The 15,107-nt window shown below is 42.0% G+C and overlaps 11 non-coding genes across 11 annotated transcripts; all 11 read left to right on the forward strand.

Annotated features, from left to right (window-relative positions):
• The first annotated feature begins 2,778 nt into the window (after window positions 1-2,778).
• On the forward strand, window positions 2,779-2,897 carry LOC130394410 (5S ribosomal RNA). Its single transcript, XR_008897572.1, has one exon. It is a non-coding gene; the product is annotated as a 5S ribosomal RNA (ribosomal RNA).
• Window positions 2,898-3,415: 518 nt separating this feature from the next.
• Window positions 3,416-3,535, forward strand: LOC130401284 (5S ribosomal RNA). Its single transcript, XR_008903747.1, has one exon. It is a non-coding gene; the product is annotated as a 5S ribosomal RNA (ribosomal RNA).
• Window positions 3,536-9,799: 6,264 nt separating this feature from the next.
• On the forward strand, window positions 9,800-9,918 carry LOC130401157 (5S ribosomal RNA). The gene has a single exon (XR_008903614.1). It is a non-coding gene; the product is annotated as a 5S ribosomal RNA (ribosomal RNA).
• Window positions 9,919-10,447: 529 nt separating this feature from the next.
• On the forward strand, window positions 10,448-10,566 carry LOC130395428 (5S ribosomal RNA). The gene has a single exon (XR_008898485.1). It is a non-coding gene; the product is annotated as a 5S ribosomal RNA (ribosomal RNA).
• A 519-nt stretch (window positions 10,567-11,085) lies between these two features.
• Window positions 11,086-11,204, forward strand: LOC130399620 (5S ribosomal RNA). Its single transcript, XR_008902125.1, has one exon. It is a non-coding gene; the product is annotated as a 5S ribosomal RNA (ribosomal RNA).
• A 529-nt stretch (window positions 11,205-11,733) lies between these two features.
• LOC130401063 (5S ribosomal RNA) lies at window positions 11,734-11,852 on the forward strand. Its single transcript, XR_008903525.1, has one exon. It is a non-coding gene; the product is annotated as a 5S ribosomal RNA (ribosomal RNA).
• Window positions 11,853-12,371: 519 nt separating this feature from the next.
• LOC130401107 (5S ribosomal RNA) lies at window positions 12,372-12,491 on the forward strand. Its single transcript, XR_008903566.1, has one exon. It is a non-coding gene; the product is annotated as a 5S ribosomal RNA (ribosomal RNA).
• A 528-nt stretch (window positions 12,492-13,019) lies between these two features.
• Window positions 13,020-13,138, forward strand: LOC130394185 (5S ribosomal RNA). Its single transcript, XR_008897368.1, has one exon. It is a non-coding gene; the product is annotated as a 5S ribosomal RNA (ribosomal RNA).
• A 530-nt stretch (window positions 13,139-13,668) lies between these two features.
• LOC130394197 (5S ribosomal RNA) lies at window positions 13,669-13,787 on the forward strand. Its single transcript, XR_008897379.1, has one exon. It is a non-coding gene; the product is annotated as a 5S ribosomal RNA (ribosomal RNA).
• Window positions 13,788-14,316: 529 nt separating this feature from the next.
• On the forward strand, window positions 14,317-14,435 carry LOC130394209 (5S ribosomal RNA). The gene has a single exon (XR_008897390.1). It is a non-coding gene; the product is annotated as a 5S ribosomal RNA (ribosomal RNA).
• Window positions 14,436-14,964: 529 nt separating this feature from the next.
• Window positions 14,965-15,083, forward strand: LOC130394221 (5S ribosomal RNA). The gene has a single exon (XR_008897401.1). It is a non-coding gene; the product is annotated as a 5S ribosomal RNA (ribosomal RNA).
• The last annotated feature ends 24 nt before the right edge of the window (window positions 15,084-15,107 follow it).

The following is a 15,107-nucleotide window of genomic DNA, read 5'->3' on the forward strand; positions in this document are numbered from 1 at the left end:
GGCTCGACAGAGCCGCAACTCGCAATCAGAGTTAAATGGTACCACGAAGCTCACTTTAGATTCAATTAGTTGAACCAGGTTTTCCGCTTTAGGTTCAGTGCGCGTTCACGTGAAAGGGGCGTTTTTTGCGTCATTTTTCTCACCTTTACGATACATCAAGCAGTCTATATGAGTATAAGTGAAAAGATTCTGCAAATTGTCTGTAAAATAACTATGCCAAATGCAGAATTGTTCGCCATTAATCCAAATAGAATGATGATGATTTAAAAATGCATAAGCAACGTCCATCCTGCCTTATTCTATCATTTAGGGAATTCACTTTAAATACACCCTATTTAAGAAATGTATCGCATGTTTTCGACCTCTGAGTGGTAGCGGCTGTAGCGTAGTGGATTAGTATAAGACCCGAACGCCAGCGACCGGGGTTCAAATTCGCCGGTCTCTCATCATGCATTTTACCCCCATAGATGTGGTGCCAGCACGGCCTTGAAAATATGGGTTCAAGTTCGAAATAATCACAAAAATATAATTCCATAAGCTTTAGTGAATAAGTATTCCATATGCATTAGAATTAGGACTTTTTAAGCTTCACATAAATTCTCGTCACTTGGGAGTCGAACCTCCCGCGCAGAAATTCAAGACTGACGCGCTACCTCCACTCTAGCATTCTGTCACTGAAACACAATGCGCAACAGTAATCATTGTCTACATAAGGTCCAAAAGGACGATCAAATAACGAACACCCTCTGATGAGAATCTGTATCTCTCATGAAGAACCCCAATTTCGTTGTTTGCACAATGACAATAAAGTCTGAAATCTGAATATCGTCAGACAATGCCAAGGGATCGGTTTTGTCCCGTAAAACCCTGTCTCCGGAGAGACGCCTGTACGAGAAGTGCGCCGGGGTCCACGGGAACACCCACAAATGGTGACGCCATTGTCAGAGGAGGGGCTAGGAAGCTGCGCACGCCGATTTAAGTAGCCGATCTCCGGCTAGACTAAGCCGAAAAACTGCTCCCGACCAGGTTTGGTTGCGAGCATAAGTCACCATGGTGATACAGCGACGCTAAAAGAGATCGACTTTCGTGGTACAACTAACCCAGGCTTGGAGCTCAACATACCTCGCTAACCCTCTAAGCGAGCTTCGTGGTACAGGGCCCAGGGGTCTCATTTATAACCGTTGCGTACGCACAAAACGGGCCTAAAAGTTGCGTACGTGACTTTCCACGCCAAGGTTGTGATCTATAAAAAACCAACTTGACGGGAAAATGTGCGCAGCCCTAAGCAAACTCTGACCCATGCGTACGCATGGTTTGGAGGAAAAGGAGGATTGGCGACACAGATGGTGTGGTGGTGAACTGAAGTCAGACCGAAGAATTGTAGAGTGAGAAGAACGATTATGTTTTATCATCGCCATTCATACATTTAATTTCAACCCGTATCATGCGTTAAATCCTAATCAGAATAATTTAAGTCAACTGCGTTATTTCTCAGTTATAACTCCAGAAACATCTCCTTAGAATATAAATAAAATAAAAATCTCTATATTTAATCCCGTCACTCCATACTGTCCACTGACGGCGCGACTGCATGGAATAAAGCATCTGTCCAACATGTGTCAACAACATCATATTTTTATGTGACACTGTAAACACATAATCAAATGTCAATCAAGTCAATTAAAAAGTGTGGAAAACCAAGCGACACTCCTCATCACAATCGTTGTCCGCTACTCTTGATGCTTTTCATGACAAATCAGGCATTAAAAAGGGGTTATGTTCAAGAAGATTACAAACTGATTATCCAAGGTGTTCTCGGTCAGTCTTATTACCGTAACCCAATAAATACAGAGGTGAGCGTCGTGGTAATGCTGCACCATATGGCACTTCTGGCGGACCATGCAAATGGAAGGATTCGGAGGGAGAGGGTATATAGGGACCATAACGATTTATTAGTAGGCTACATAAAAATATGTAACTCTTATGTCTTTTTTAATTCTGGGACTGTGCGCTCCGTGCTACTGACAGAGTTCACTGCTGCAGCAACATGTTGCCACTCACTCTGCTTTTTGTTGTTGGGGATCCCAATCCCGTGATCGCCGAACAAAACTACCTTTCGGACCTACATCTCACCCACAAGTGTCTCCACTTCAACCTCCGTGAAATTTCGCTTTTCTCAGTACTTCTGCCATTGTTTCCAACAAGACATAATACCGGCATCTGAGTCTGTTTTATATGCAGATCGCATTCACGAGGTCATTTGCATTGACCATTTATGGTTAAAAAGGGGCGTGTAGAGGGCGGAACGTGAAGCTGATTCAGCTGCGCACAATTGTAGTCAGTATGTGATTTATAAAGCGAAGATTGCGTACATGTGTGCGTACGCAGTGTTTTATAAATCCGAATATTTTTAGGCGCACGCAAAACTTGGCTTCTGGGCGTACGCACATTTTTAGTAACGATCCCACGCACAGTTTTATAAATGAGACCCCAGATCATGGGAGGACGTCAACAAATCACCACCCATTCTCTGACACTTTAACCGTTAACCTTGGTTCAAACATTTAACATCACACGCACACGCAGTGTATTTCAGATAATTAATGAATTCAGATGTCACAATGATCGTTTACATGGATAAGGAGTCCTACTGAATCAATTACTGCCGTTTATATCTAACTAATGATTGTTTTTGTAAGAGTGTAACGTCGAGCCTCAGCAGCTTTCTCACTCCTTATGTGCTACTGTATAAAACCTGGTTTTGCGCCTGCACTAATTGCTTACGGCTATACCACCCTGAACACGCCCGTTCTCGTCTGATCTCGGAAGCTAAGCAGGGTCGGGCCTGGTTAGTACTTGGATGGGAGACCGCCTGGGAATACCAGGTGCTGTAAGTTTTTCTTTTTCAACTCGAGCTCATTGACTCCGTGGCGTACCGTGACCTGATGTGTACTGCCAACCGCTTTGGAGGATTTAAGCAACATACAAAAACTGACAACGTCTCTCAAAACTGTTTTTGTGAAACATGAGGACAGTATAGTGATACTGCCAGCAGGGAGCACCAGAGAGCTGAACCGACAGCTGTACATTTCTTAAACTTTCACCTACACAAACACGCACGCTCACTTCAGATCATGGGAGGACGTCAAAAAATCACCACCCATTCTCTGACACTTTAACCGTTAACCTTGGTTCAAACATTTAACATCACACGCGCATGCAGTGTATTTCAGATAATTAATGAATTCAGATGTCACAATGATCGTTTACATGGATAAGGAGTCCTACTGAATCAATTACTGCCGTTTATATCTAACTAATGATTGTTTTTGTAAAAGTGTAACGTCGAGCCTCAGCAGCTTTCTCACTCCTTATGTGCTACTGTATAAAACCTTGTTTTGCGCCTGCACTAATTGCTTACGGCCATACCACCCTGAACACGCCCGATCTCGTCTGATCTCGGAAGCTAAGCAGGGTAGGGCCTGGTTAGTACTTGGATGGGAGACCTCCTCAGAAGCCCAGGTTGCTGTAAGTAGTGACGGGTGTCACCAAAAGAAAAAAAACACGCCCGATCTCGTCTGATCCCGTTCAGGTGTGCAACCAGGAAGTGAGCAGTGAGCAGAGAGAGCAGGTGGAGAGAGCAGGTGGACTTTTTTGTTTGTGCTAGATTTAATGTGAGTGAGTGTGTTTTACTTTTTGTTTTAGTTTTTTTTTTATTCCCCCAGCAGCTTGCTGTTCGGGGGAACGTCTTTTTTGTTTTTGTTTGTGTGTGTGTGTTTGAATGAGTGACGTAATGGAGAGGAGAGAGCGAGTAGAGAGGAGTAGGACGGATCTCATGGCAACTGACAGCGGACCGGCAAGCACAACGACACAGAATATGGACAACGGCATGGAGCAGACATCGCCCAAGAACACCGACCATGGAAAGACCCCGACCACGAGCAGGATCATGGACAACGGCAAGACGCAGCAACCGACAAAGAACGCCGACATTGGAAAGGAAACGACTATGAGAAGGATCACGGACAACAGTAAAAGTACCTCGGAACTTCTTCAAAGCACAGATAAGAAATTTGAGAAGGAGCTTACCTTGGCGGTAGAGATCGTTGGAGATGAGATGGTGACTATGATGGAGCTTCTAAGTGAGGTTAAAAAAACGTGCGGGGTGGTGAATGGATGCCGTTTTAAAATGCCCAAAAAGTACGAAATAACAATGGACAATGTTGAAGGGAAGGATATACTGTTAGATGGGATTAGAATAAAGAAGAGCACGGTAGTGGCAAAAGAAATTAGAAATGACGAATTAGTTGTATCTTTTTTAAACTTGCCGACGTACATTGTGGATGGTGTCATTCTTGCCAAACTTGCAGAATGGGGAGTTAAGGCAATCTCGCCAATTAAAAGAAGAATGTGGCCAGGAACTGACATAGCCGATGGAACCAGGTTCTTGAAGGTCCGGTTCACTGAAACAGTGAAATCGCTACCTTACACAACGAAGTTCGAAACACTAGAGGGGGGAGAGTACTTCCGCGTGATCCATGACAGGCAGATGAAAGTATGCAGATTATGTATAAAACCGGGTCACATCTTCCGAGAATGCCCAGAATTCAGATGTCACAGGTGTAAAAAACAGGGACACTATGCAAGGGAGTGTGTTCCAGAAGCAGCGGAGAGAGAGGATGTCAGCGTCGCGGAGGAGGTCAACGTCGCGGAGGAGGTCAACAGCACTGACGGCGAGGAGGAGGAGCCGGAGGACAGCGACGAGGACGACATGCAGACGGAGGGAGACCTAGGGGGCGTCCCAGAGAGCAGGGCGGAGACCATGGTGCAGAACCAAAGACGGCATCCCCTGAGTGACGTCGCAGCAGGAGACGTGTTGGGAGCTGTGGGGCAGGAGGAGAGCCGGTCCGGAGAGGAATCGAGTGGAGAGAAGGCTCCTCGCGAGACGACTCCAGCAGACGGAACCGGCAGCGTTGGGGTAAAGGAGCATGGAGATGGAAACCGAGACGAGAGGGAAACTGCGATGGACTTCCTGATTATCGAGGATATTTCAGAGGCAGAGAGTGTAAGCAGACCGCAGAAGGAACGAAAGGCGGAGGAGACCACAAAGAAAAGAAAAGCTGCGCTCCAAGCTGAGGAGAAAAGGAGGAAGAGGGAGGAAAGAAGGACAAAATGAAGGTTGGGAATGAAACCGTAATTATGTGTTTAATGTTAAGCTTGATTTCATTCAACACAAATGGGCTAAGGAATCAAAGCAAATTTGGAAAACTATTAATTAAATGTAAAAATAATGACATGTTATGTCTGCAAGAAACGAACTGGACAGACCATATCATGAAAGATATAAAAACGAAATGGACAGACATTATGTATGCAAACCATGGTACGGATAAATCATGTGGGGTAGCAATCCTGATAAAAAATAATACTGTAGAAAACCTCAAAGAAATCTACAAAGATAAAAAAGGAAGAGTCATAATCATAGAATTTAAATACAAAAAGATAGAGTACAGAATAATGAATATATATGCACCAAATATAGAAGCAGACAGGAAGGCTTTTTTTTTGGATTTAGGAAAATGGTGTGTGGGAAACTGTATAATAGTGGGAGATTTTAATTTAAAAAGTACAAGGTTGGATATGGCAAGAGGGAAGGAATTTAAAAATGATGCTTCAAGAAAGGTTTTTCTGAAAACAATGGAGGAAAAACAATTAATTGATGTATGGAGAAACGAAAACCCAAACAGGAGAGAGTACTCAAGAAGGCAAATGGTAATGGGGGAATTAAAACAAAGCCGAATAGACTTGTGTATAGCACATCAGACAATGGTTAAATTTATAAAAAATATGATGTATAAATTCACATCATTCAGTGACCATGCAATCCTGTCAATAGAGGTTGGTACTGGGATAGAGAGAAGGGGAGGAGGAGTGTGGTGCCTAAACAGTACTCTCCTAGAGGAAGAGGGATATAGAAATAAAATAGTGGCCTGCATAGAGAATGGAAGAAAGAACATGGACATGTGTAGAAACAAGGGATTATGGTGGGAAAGACTGAAGCAAAAGATAAGGACAATAAGTATTAGATATGCAAAGGTCCGGGCTTTTATAGAAAGAGAGAAAATAAAATGTTTGAAGGATGAGCTGGCAGAAGAGGCAGAAAGAATTGATAAGGATCCAAAACATAGCATAGAAAAATACATAAAGGTGAAATCCAAACTGGACGTTTATGAACAGAATAAATGTATGGGGGCAATAACAAGGAGTAGGGAGAAATATGCGATGAAGGGGGAGAGATGCACAGGCTATTTTTTGGGATTAGAAAAAAGGAAACAGGAAAGGGTATATATTGAAGAGTTAGAAAATGAAAATGGAGAGATAATAAATGATTTTGTAGACATTATTGGAAATGTTGGGACATTTTATAAAAATCTATACAAAAAAGGAAATGCAAAGAAGGAAGATATAAATACAGTATTAGGTAATATTAATAAAACGATAACAAATGATGAGAAAAGTATGTGTGATGACAACATCAAAGACATAGAAATAAAGGAAGCAATAATGTCATTAAATACCAATAAAAGTCCGGGAACAGATGGCCTTACAAGTGAATTTTATAAAACATTTATAGACGATCTGCTACCAATTTTAAACATACTTTATGCAGAGATGGAGAAGGAGCAGGAGATACCAGAGTCGCTGGCAACAGGACTAATAACGATCATATATAAAAATAAGGGAAGCAAAAGAAAACTGGAAAACTATAGACCGCTAACTGTACTAAACACGGATTACAAGATCTTAACAAAGGTATTAGCAAACAGAATAAAAACAGCAGCACCAACAATCATAGCACCAACACAGGCGTATGGGATACCAGGGAGGGACATATCGGACATTATTTGCACAATAAGGGACACAATCGAATGCATGGGGAAGGATGGTGGAATTATTTTAAGTATGGACCTTAATAAAGCCTTCGATAGGGTTGAGCATAGTTTTTTATTTTGCACATTAGAAAAATTTGGTTTTGGGCAAAGAATAATCAACTGGATTAAATTATTGTACAAAAATGCAAGGAGTAGGATAAAAATAAATGGAGCTATAACAGATCCTTTTCCATTGGAAAGATCTGTGAGGCAAGGGTGCCCGCTATCGGCAGTACTTTACAGCTTAACTGCAGAAAGTCTCGCGGAAATGATAAAGAAGGATAAGGAAATAGAGGGGATAAAATTGCCAAATGGGGGTGAAAGCAAAATACAGCAATATGCTGATGACACCACATGTATGGTAAAAAATATGAATAGCGTGAAAAGGATAATGGGAAAAATGGAAATATATGGGAGAGCAGCAGGGGCTAAAGTAAATATAGACAAAACTGAAATAATGTACGTCGGAAATATAAACCAAAATGATTGTAACATACCTTTTAGAGTTTCAAATGATTATATGAAAATATTGGGGATAAATATGGGAGTGAAAGAAAAGGAGGCGAGAGATGAGACATGGAATGGGGTAATAAATAAAGTGAAAAACACATTAAATGCGTGGAAGCCGAGGAGATTGAAATTAAAGGGGAAGGTTTTAGTGGTAAATGCATTAATACTATCCCAGATTGTCTATGCCTTGACTGTGATAGACATGCCAGAGTGGGTGCACAAAGAGCTAAACGGCACAATTACAAATTACATTTGGGATGGGAAACTGGCAAGAATAGCACAAAAGACACTGATAGGGAAATATGAAGAAGGAGGATTGAAATTGGTGGACTTGAATATTAAGAAAAAAGCAATACGAATAAAAACTGTTAAAAAGTATCTGTATGATAGGGTTGATTATGGATGGAAAAATGTTTTTAAGGAATATTTATATAAAAATGGAAGATGTGAAGAAAACGGTCTAATAATGATAATGAAAAACTCCATGTATGAGAAAGTGCCTAGATATTATAAAGAGGTGTTTGATGCATGGGGGAAATACAGAATAAACATTAAATATGAATGCACAAAATACAGTCAGGTAATAAATCAACCAATATGGTGTAACCCATTGATAAAAATGAACAATAACATGCTATGGGATAAAAAAATATTTTATTCTGGACTAACACAAATAAAACATTGCCTATATGAATTCATACCTGGGTTTCTAAGATACCAGGCTATAATAGACACAGTTAAGGAGTATGATGAAGAAATGAACGAAACCACTACTGTAAATATGTACGATAAAATAAAAGAAAGCATACCAATAGATTGGGTGAGGCAAATAGAAAATAACGTGGTTATAGAAAGGAAAATAACGTTCCCCGAGTTATATATAGAAAATAATGGGGAAAAAAGGCCACTAAGGGATTCAAAGGTAAAGGACTACTACAAAGCGCTGATCCAAAAGGAATTTAAGGAACCTGCATCGGAAAAGGTTTGGGAAAAGGTGTTCCCAGGTATGGAAGGAAATCAAATATGGAAGCAGTGGAATGTAAGCAAAAATAGTATAGAATGTCAGGATCATGATTTTAAATTACGGCACAACAGACTGTACACAAATGTGGTGATACACCAAATAAATAAGGATGTAAGAAGGGAGTGCGATATATGCAAAACTGATCCGGAGACATTAATGCATTTGTATTATGAGTGTGACAAATTGAAGATCTTTTTCATGAAGCTAAAGGAATTCTTGCAGGAGAACTGGGGGAAGCAGTATTTTGAGGGAAAGGACTGGAAAAAAACATTTCTGTTTGGAGTATGGGAAAAGAAGGAGAAAGTAAACATAAATATGATAAACTATGTACTAAGTCATGCTAGATATGCTGTATGGCTAAGAAGGAATCTAGCGCATTTTGAACAAAAAAGTCTGGGCCTACTTTGTATCAGGGTTGAAAAAAGACATAAGTTTAATTTTTAAGTATGAAAAGGAAGAATTTCAACATTTTGTTAATGGATGCAGTTTCATTTCTGTCAATGACAAAGGGAAACTGATGTATAAGATTGAATAATGCATGGCAGGAGGACCTATTTGTTGAAATGCTGATGTTATTGTTTACTTTTATTTTATTTATTTTGTGATTTTACATTTGAATTCAAGTATATGTTTTTTCCCCTCTGTGTAGATTACGCTTGTATATAAAATCTGATTTATTTTTATAATAAAAAAAAAAAAAAAAAAAAACACGCCCGATCTCGTCTGATCTCGGAAGCTAAGCAGGGTCGGGCCTGGTTAGTACTTGGATGGGAGACCGCCTGGGAATACCAGGTGCTGTAAGCTATTTCTTTTTCAACTCGAGCTCATTGACTCCGTGGCCTACCGTGGCGTACCGTGACCTGATGTTTACTGCCAACCGCTTTGGAGGATTTAAGCAACATACAAAAACTGACAACGTCTCTCAAAACTATTTTTGTGAAACATGAGGACAGTATAGTGATACTGCCAGCAGGGAGCACCAGAGAGCTGAACCGACAGTTGTACATTTCTTAAACTTTCACCAACACAAACACGCACGCTCACTTCAGATCATGGGAGGACGTCAAAAAATCACCACCCATTCTCTGACACTTTAACCGTTAACCTTGGTTCAAACATTTAACATCACACGCTCACGCAGTGTATTTCAGATAATTAATGAATTCAGATGTCACAATGATCGTTTACATGGATAAGGAGTCCTACTGAATCAATTACTGCCGTTTATATCTAACTAATGATTGTTTTTGTAAAAGTGTAACGTCGAGCCTCAGCAGCTTTCTCACTCCTTATGTGCTACTGTATAAAACCTGGTTTTGCGCCTGAACTAATTGATTACGGCCATACCACCCTGAACACGCCCGATCTCGTCTGATCTCGGAAGCTAAGCAGGGTCGGGCCTGGTTAGTACTTGGATGGGAGACCGCCTGGGAATACCAGGTGCTGTAAGATTTTTCTTTTTCAACTCGAGCTCATTAACTCCGTGGCCTACCGTGGCGTACCGTGACCTGATGTTTACTGCCAACCGCTTTGGAGGATTTAAGAAACATACAAAAACTGACAACGTCTCTCAAAACTATTTTTGTGAAACATGAGGACAGTATAGTGATACTGCAAGCAGGGAGCACCAGAGATCTGAACCGACAGTTGTACATTTCTTAAACTTTCACCAACACAAACACGCACGCTCACTTCAGATCATGGGAGGACGTCAAAAAATCACCACCCATTCTCTGACACTTTAACCGTTAACCTTGGTTCAAACATTTAACATCACACGCACACGCAGTGTATTTCAGATAATTAATGAATTCAGATGTCACAATGATCGTTTACATGGATAAGGAGTCCTACTGAATCAATTACTGCCGTTTATATCTAACTAATGATTGTTTTTGTAAGAGTGTAACGTCGAGCCTCAGCAGCTTTCTCACTCCTTATGTGCTACTGTATAAAACCTGGTTTTGCGCCTGCACTAATTGCTTACGGCCATACCACCCTGAACACGCCAGATCTCGTCTGAGCTCGGTAGCTAAGCAGGGTCGGGCCTGGTTAGTACTTGGATGGGAGACCGTCTGGGAATACCAGGTGCTGCAAGCATTTTCTTTTTCAACTCGAGCTCATTGACTCCGTGGCGTACCGTGACCTGATGTTTACTGCCAACCGCTTTGGAGGATTTAAGCAACATACAAAAACTGACAACGTCTCTCAAAACTATTTTTGTGAAACATGAGGACAGTATAGTGATACTGCCAGCAGGGAGCACCAGAGAGCTGAACCGACAGTTGTACATTTCTTAAACTTTCACCAACACAAACACGCACGCTCACTTCAGATCATGGGAGGACGTCAAAAAATCACCACCCATTCTCTGACATTTTCACCGTTAACCTTGGTTCAAACATTTAACGTCACACGCACACGCAGTGTATTTCAGATAATTAATGAATTCAGATGTCACAATGATCGTTTACATGGATAAGGAGTCCTACTGAATCAATTACTGCCGTTTATATCTAACTAATGATTGTTTTTGTAAAAGTGTAACGTCAAGCCTCAGCAGCTTTCTCACTCCTTATGTGCTACTGTATAAAACCTGGTTTTGCGCCTGCACTAATTGCTTACGGCCATACCACCCTGAACACGCCCGATCTCGTCTGATCTCGGAAGCTAAGCAGGGTCGGGCCTGGTTAGTACTTTGATGGGAGACCGCCTGGGAATACCAGGTGCTGTAAGCTTTTTCTTTTTCAACTCGAGCTCATTGACTCCGTGGCCTACCGTGGCGTACCGTGACCTGATGTTTACTGCCAACCGCTTTGGAGGATTTAAGCAACATACAAAAACTGACAACGTCTCTCAAAACTATTTTTGTGAAACATGAGGACAGTATAGTGATACTGCCAGCAGGGAGCACCAGAGAGCTGAACCGACAGTTGTACATTTCTTAAACTTTCACCAACACAAACACGCACGCTCACTTCAGATCATGGGAGGACGTCAAAAAATCACCACCCATTCTCTGACACTTTAACCGTTAACCTTGGTTCAAACATTTAACATCACACGCACACGCAGTGTATTTCAGATAATTAATGAATTCAGATGTCACAATGATCGTTTACATGGATAAGGAGTCCTACTGAATCAATTACTGCCGTTTATATCTAACTAATGATTGTTTTTGTAAGAGTGTAACGTCGAGCCTCAGCAGCTTTCTCACTCCTTATGTGCTACTGTATAAAACCTGGTTTTGCGCCTGCACTAATTGCTTACGGCCATACCACCCTGAACACGCCCGATCTCGTCTGAGCTCGGAAGCTAAGCAGGGTCGGGCCTGGTTAGTACTTGGATGGGAGACCGCCTGGGAATACCAGGTGCTGCAAGCATTTTCTTTTTCAACTCGAGCTCATTGACTCCGTGGCGTACCGTGACCTGATGTTTACTGCCAACCGCTTTGGAGGATTTAAGCAACATACAAAAACTGACAACGTCTCTCAAAACTATTTTTGTGAAACATGAGGACAGTATAGTGATACTGCCAGCAGGGAGCACCAGAGAGCTGAACCGACAGTTGTACATTTCTTAAACTTTCACCAACACAAACACGCACGCTCACTTCAGATCATGGGAGGACGTCAAAAAATCACCACCCATTCTCTGACACTTTAACCGTTAACCTTGGTTCAAACATTTAACATCACACGCACACGCAGTGTATTTCAGATAATTAATGAATTCAGATGTCACAATGATCGTTTACATGGATAAGGAGTCCTACTGAATCAATTACTGCCGTTTATATCTAACTAATGATTGTTTTTGTAAAAGTGTAACGTCAAGCCTCAGCAGCTTTCTCACTCCTTATGTGCTACTGTATAAAACCTGGTTTTGCGCCTGCACTAATTGCTTACGGCCATACCACCCTGAACACGCCCGATCTCGTCTGATCTCGGAAGCTAAGCAGGGTCGGGCCTGGTTAGTACTTGGAATGGGAGACCGCCTGGGAATACCAGGTGCTGTAAGCTTTTCTTTTTCAACTCGAGCTCATTGCCTCCGTGGCCTACCGTGGCGTACCGTGACCTGATGTTTACTGCCAACCGCTTTGGAGGATTTAAGCAACATACAAAAACTGACAACGTCTCTCAAAACTATTTTTGTGAAACATGAGGACAGTATAGTGATACTGCCAGCAGGGAGCACCAGAGAGCTGAACCGACAGTTGTACATTTCTTAAACTTTCACCAACACAAACACGCACGCTCACTTCAGATCATGGGAGGACGTCAAAAAATCACCACCCATTCTCTGACACTTTAACCGTTAACCTTGGTTCAAACATTTAACATCACACGCACACGCAGTGTATTTCAGATAATTAATGAATTCAGATGTCACAATGATCGTTTACATGGATAAGGAGTCCTACTGAATCAATTACTGCCGTTTATATCTAACTAATGATTGTTTTTGTAAAAGTGTAACGTCGAGCCTCAGCAGCTTTCTCACTCCTTATGTGCTACTGTATAAAACCTGGTTTTGCGCCTGCACTAATTGCTTACGGCCATACCACCCTGAACACGCCCGATCTCGTCTGATCTCGGAAGCTAAGCAGGGTCGGGCCTGGTTAGTACTTGGATGGGAGACCGCCTGGGAATACCAGGTGCTGTAAGCTTTTTCTTTTTCAACTCGAGCTCATTCACTCCGTGGCCTACCGTGGCGTACCGTGACCTGATGTTTACTGCCAACCGCTTTGGAGGATTTAAGCAACATACAAAAACTGACAACGTCTCTCAAAACTATTTTTGTGAAACATGAGGACAGTATAGTGATACTGCCAGCAGGGAGCACCAGAGAGCTGAACCGACAGTTGTACATTTCTTAAACTTTCACCAACACAAACACGCACGCTCACTTCAGATCATGGGAGGACGTCAAAAAATCACCACCCATTCTCTGACACTTTAACCGTTAACCTTGGTTCAAACATTTAACATCACACGCACACGCAGTGTATTTCAGATAATTAATGAATTCAGATGTCACAATGATCGTTTACATGGATAATGGAGTCCTACTGAATCAATTACTGCCGTTTATATCTAACTAATGATTGTTTTTGTAAGAGTGTAACGTCGAGCCTCAGCAGCTTTCTCACTCCTTATGTGCTACTGTATAAAACCTGGTTTTGCGCCTGCACTAATTGCTTACGGCCATACCACCCTGAACACGCCCGATCTCGTCTGATCTCGGAAGCTAAGCAGGGTCGGGCCTGGTTAGTACTTGGATGGGAGACCGCCTGGGAATACCAGGTGCTGTAAGCTTTTTCTTTTTCAACTCGAGCTCATTGCCTCCGTGGCCTACCGTGGCGTACCGTGACCTGATGTTTACTGCCAACCGCTTTGGAGGATTTAAGCAACATACAAAAACTGACAACGTCTCTCAAAACTATTTTTGTGAAACATGAGGACAGTATAGTGATACTGCCAGCAGGGAGCACCAGAGAGCTGAACCGACAGTTGTACATTTCTTAAACTTTCACCAACACAAACACGCACGCTCACTTCAGATCATGGGAGGACGTCAAAAAATCACCACCCATTCTCTGACACTTTAACCGTTAACCTTGGTTCAAACATTTAACATCACACGCACACGCAGTGTATTTCAGATAATTAATGAATTCAGATGTCACAATGATCGTTTACATGGATAAGGAGTCCTACTGAATCAATTACTGCCGTTTATATCTAACTAATGATTGTTTTTGTAAGAGTGTAACGTCGAGCCTCAGCAGCTTTCTCACTCCTTATGTGCTACTGTATAAAACCTGGTTTTGCGCCTGCACTAATTGCTTACGGCCATACCACCCTGAACACGCCCGATCTCGTCTGATCTCGGAAGCTAAGCAGGGTCGGGCCTGGTTAGTACTTGGATGGGAGACCGCCTGGGAATACCAGGTGCTGTAAGCTTTTTCTTTTTCAACTCGAGCTCATTGCCTCCGTGGCCTACCGTGGCGTACCGTGACCTGATGTTTACTGCCAACCGCTTTGGAGGATTTAAGCAACATACAAAAACTGACAACGTCTCTCAAAACTATTTTTGTGAAACATGAGGACAGTATAGTGATACTGCCAGCAGGGAGCACCAGAGAGCTGAACCGACAGTTGTACATTTCTTAAACTTTCACCAACACAAACACGCACGCTCACTTCAGATCATGGGAGGACGTCAAAAAATCACCACCCATTCTCTGACACTTTAACCGTTAACCTTGGTTCAAACATTTAACATCACACGCACACGCAGTGTATTTCAGATAATTAATGAATTCAGATGTCACAATGATCGTTTACATGGATAAGGAGTCCTACTGAATCAATTACTGCCGTTTATATCTAACTAATGATTGTTTTTGTAAAAGTGTAACGTCGAGCCTCAGCAGCTTTCTCACTCCTTATGTGCTACTGTATAAAACCTGGTTTTGCGCCTGCACTAATTGCTTACGGCCATACCACCCTGAACACGCCCGATCTCGTCTGATCTCGGAAGCTAAGCAGGGTCGGGCCTGGTTAGTACTTGGATGGGAGACCGCCTGGGAATACCAGGTGCTGTAAGCTTTTTCTTTTTCAACTCGAGCTCAT

This window comes from Gadus chalcogrammus, chromosome 12 (assembly GCF_026213295.1).
Source record: "Gadus chalcogrammus isolate NIFS_2021 chromosome 12, NIFS_Gcha_1.0, whole genome shotgun sequence".
Classification (NCBI taxonomy): Eukaryota; Metazoa; Chordata; class Actinopteri; order Gadiformes; family Gadidae; genus Gadus; species Gadus chalcogrammus.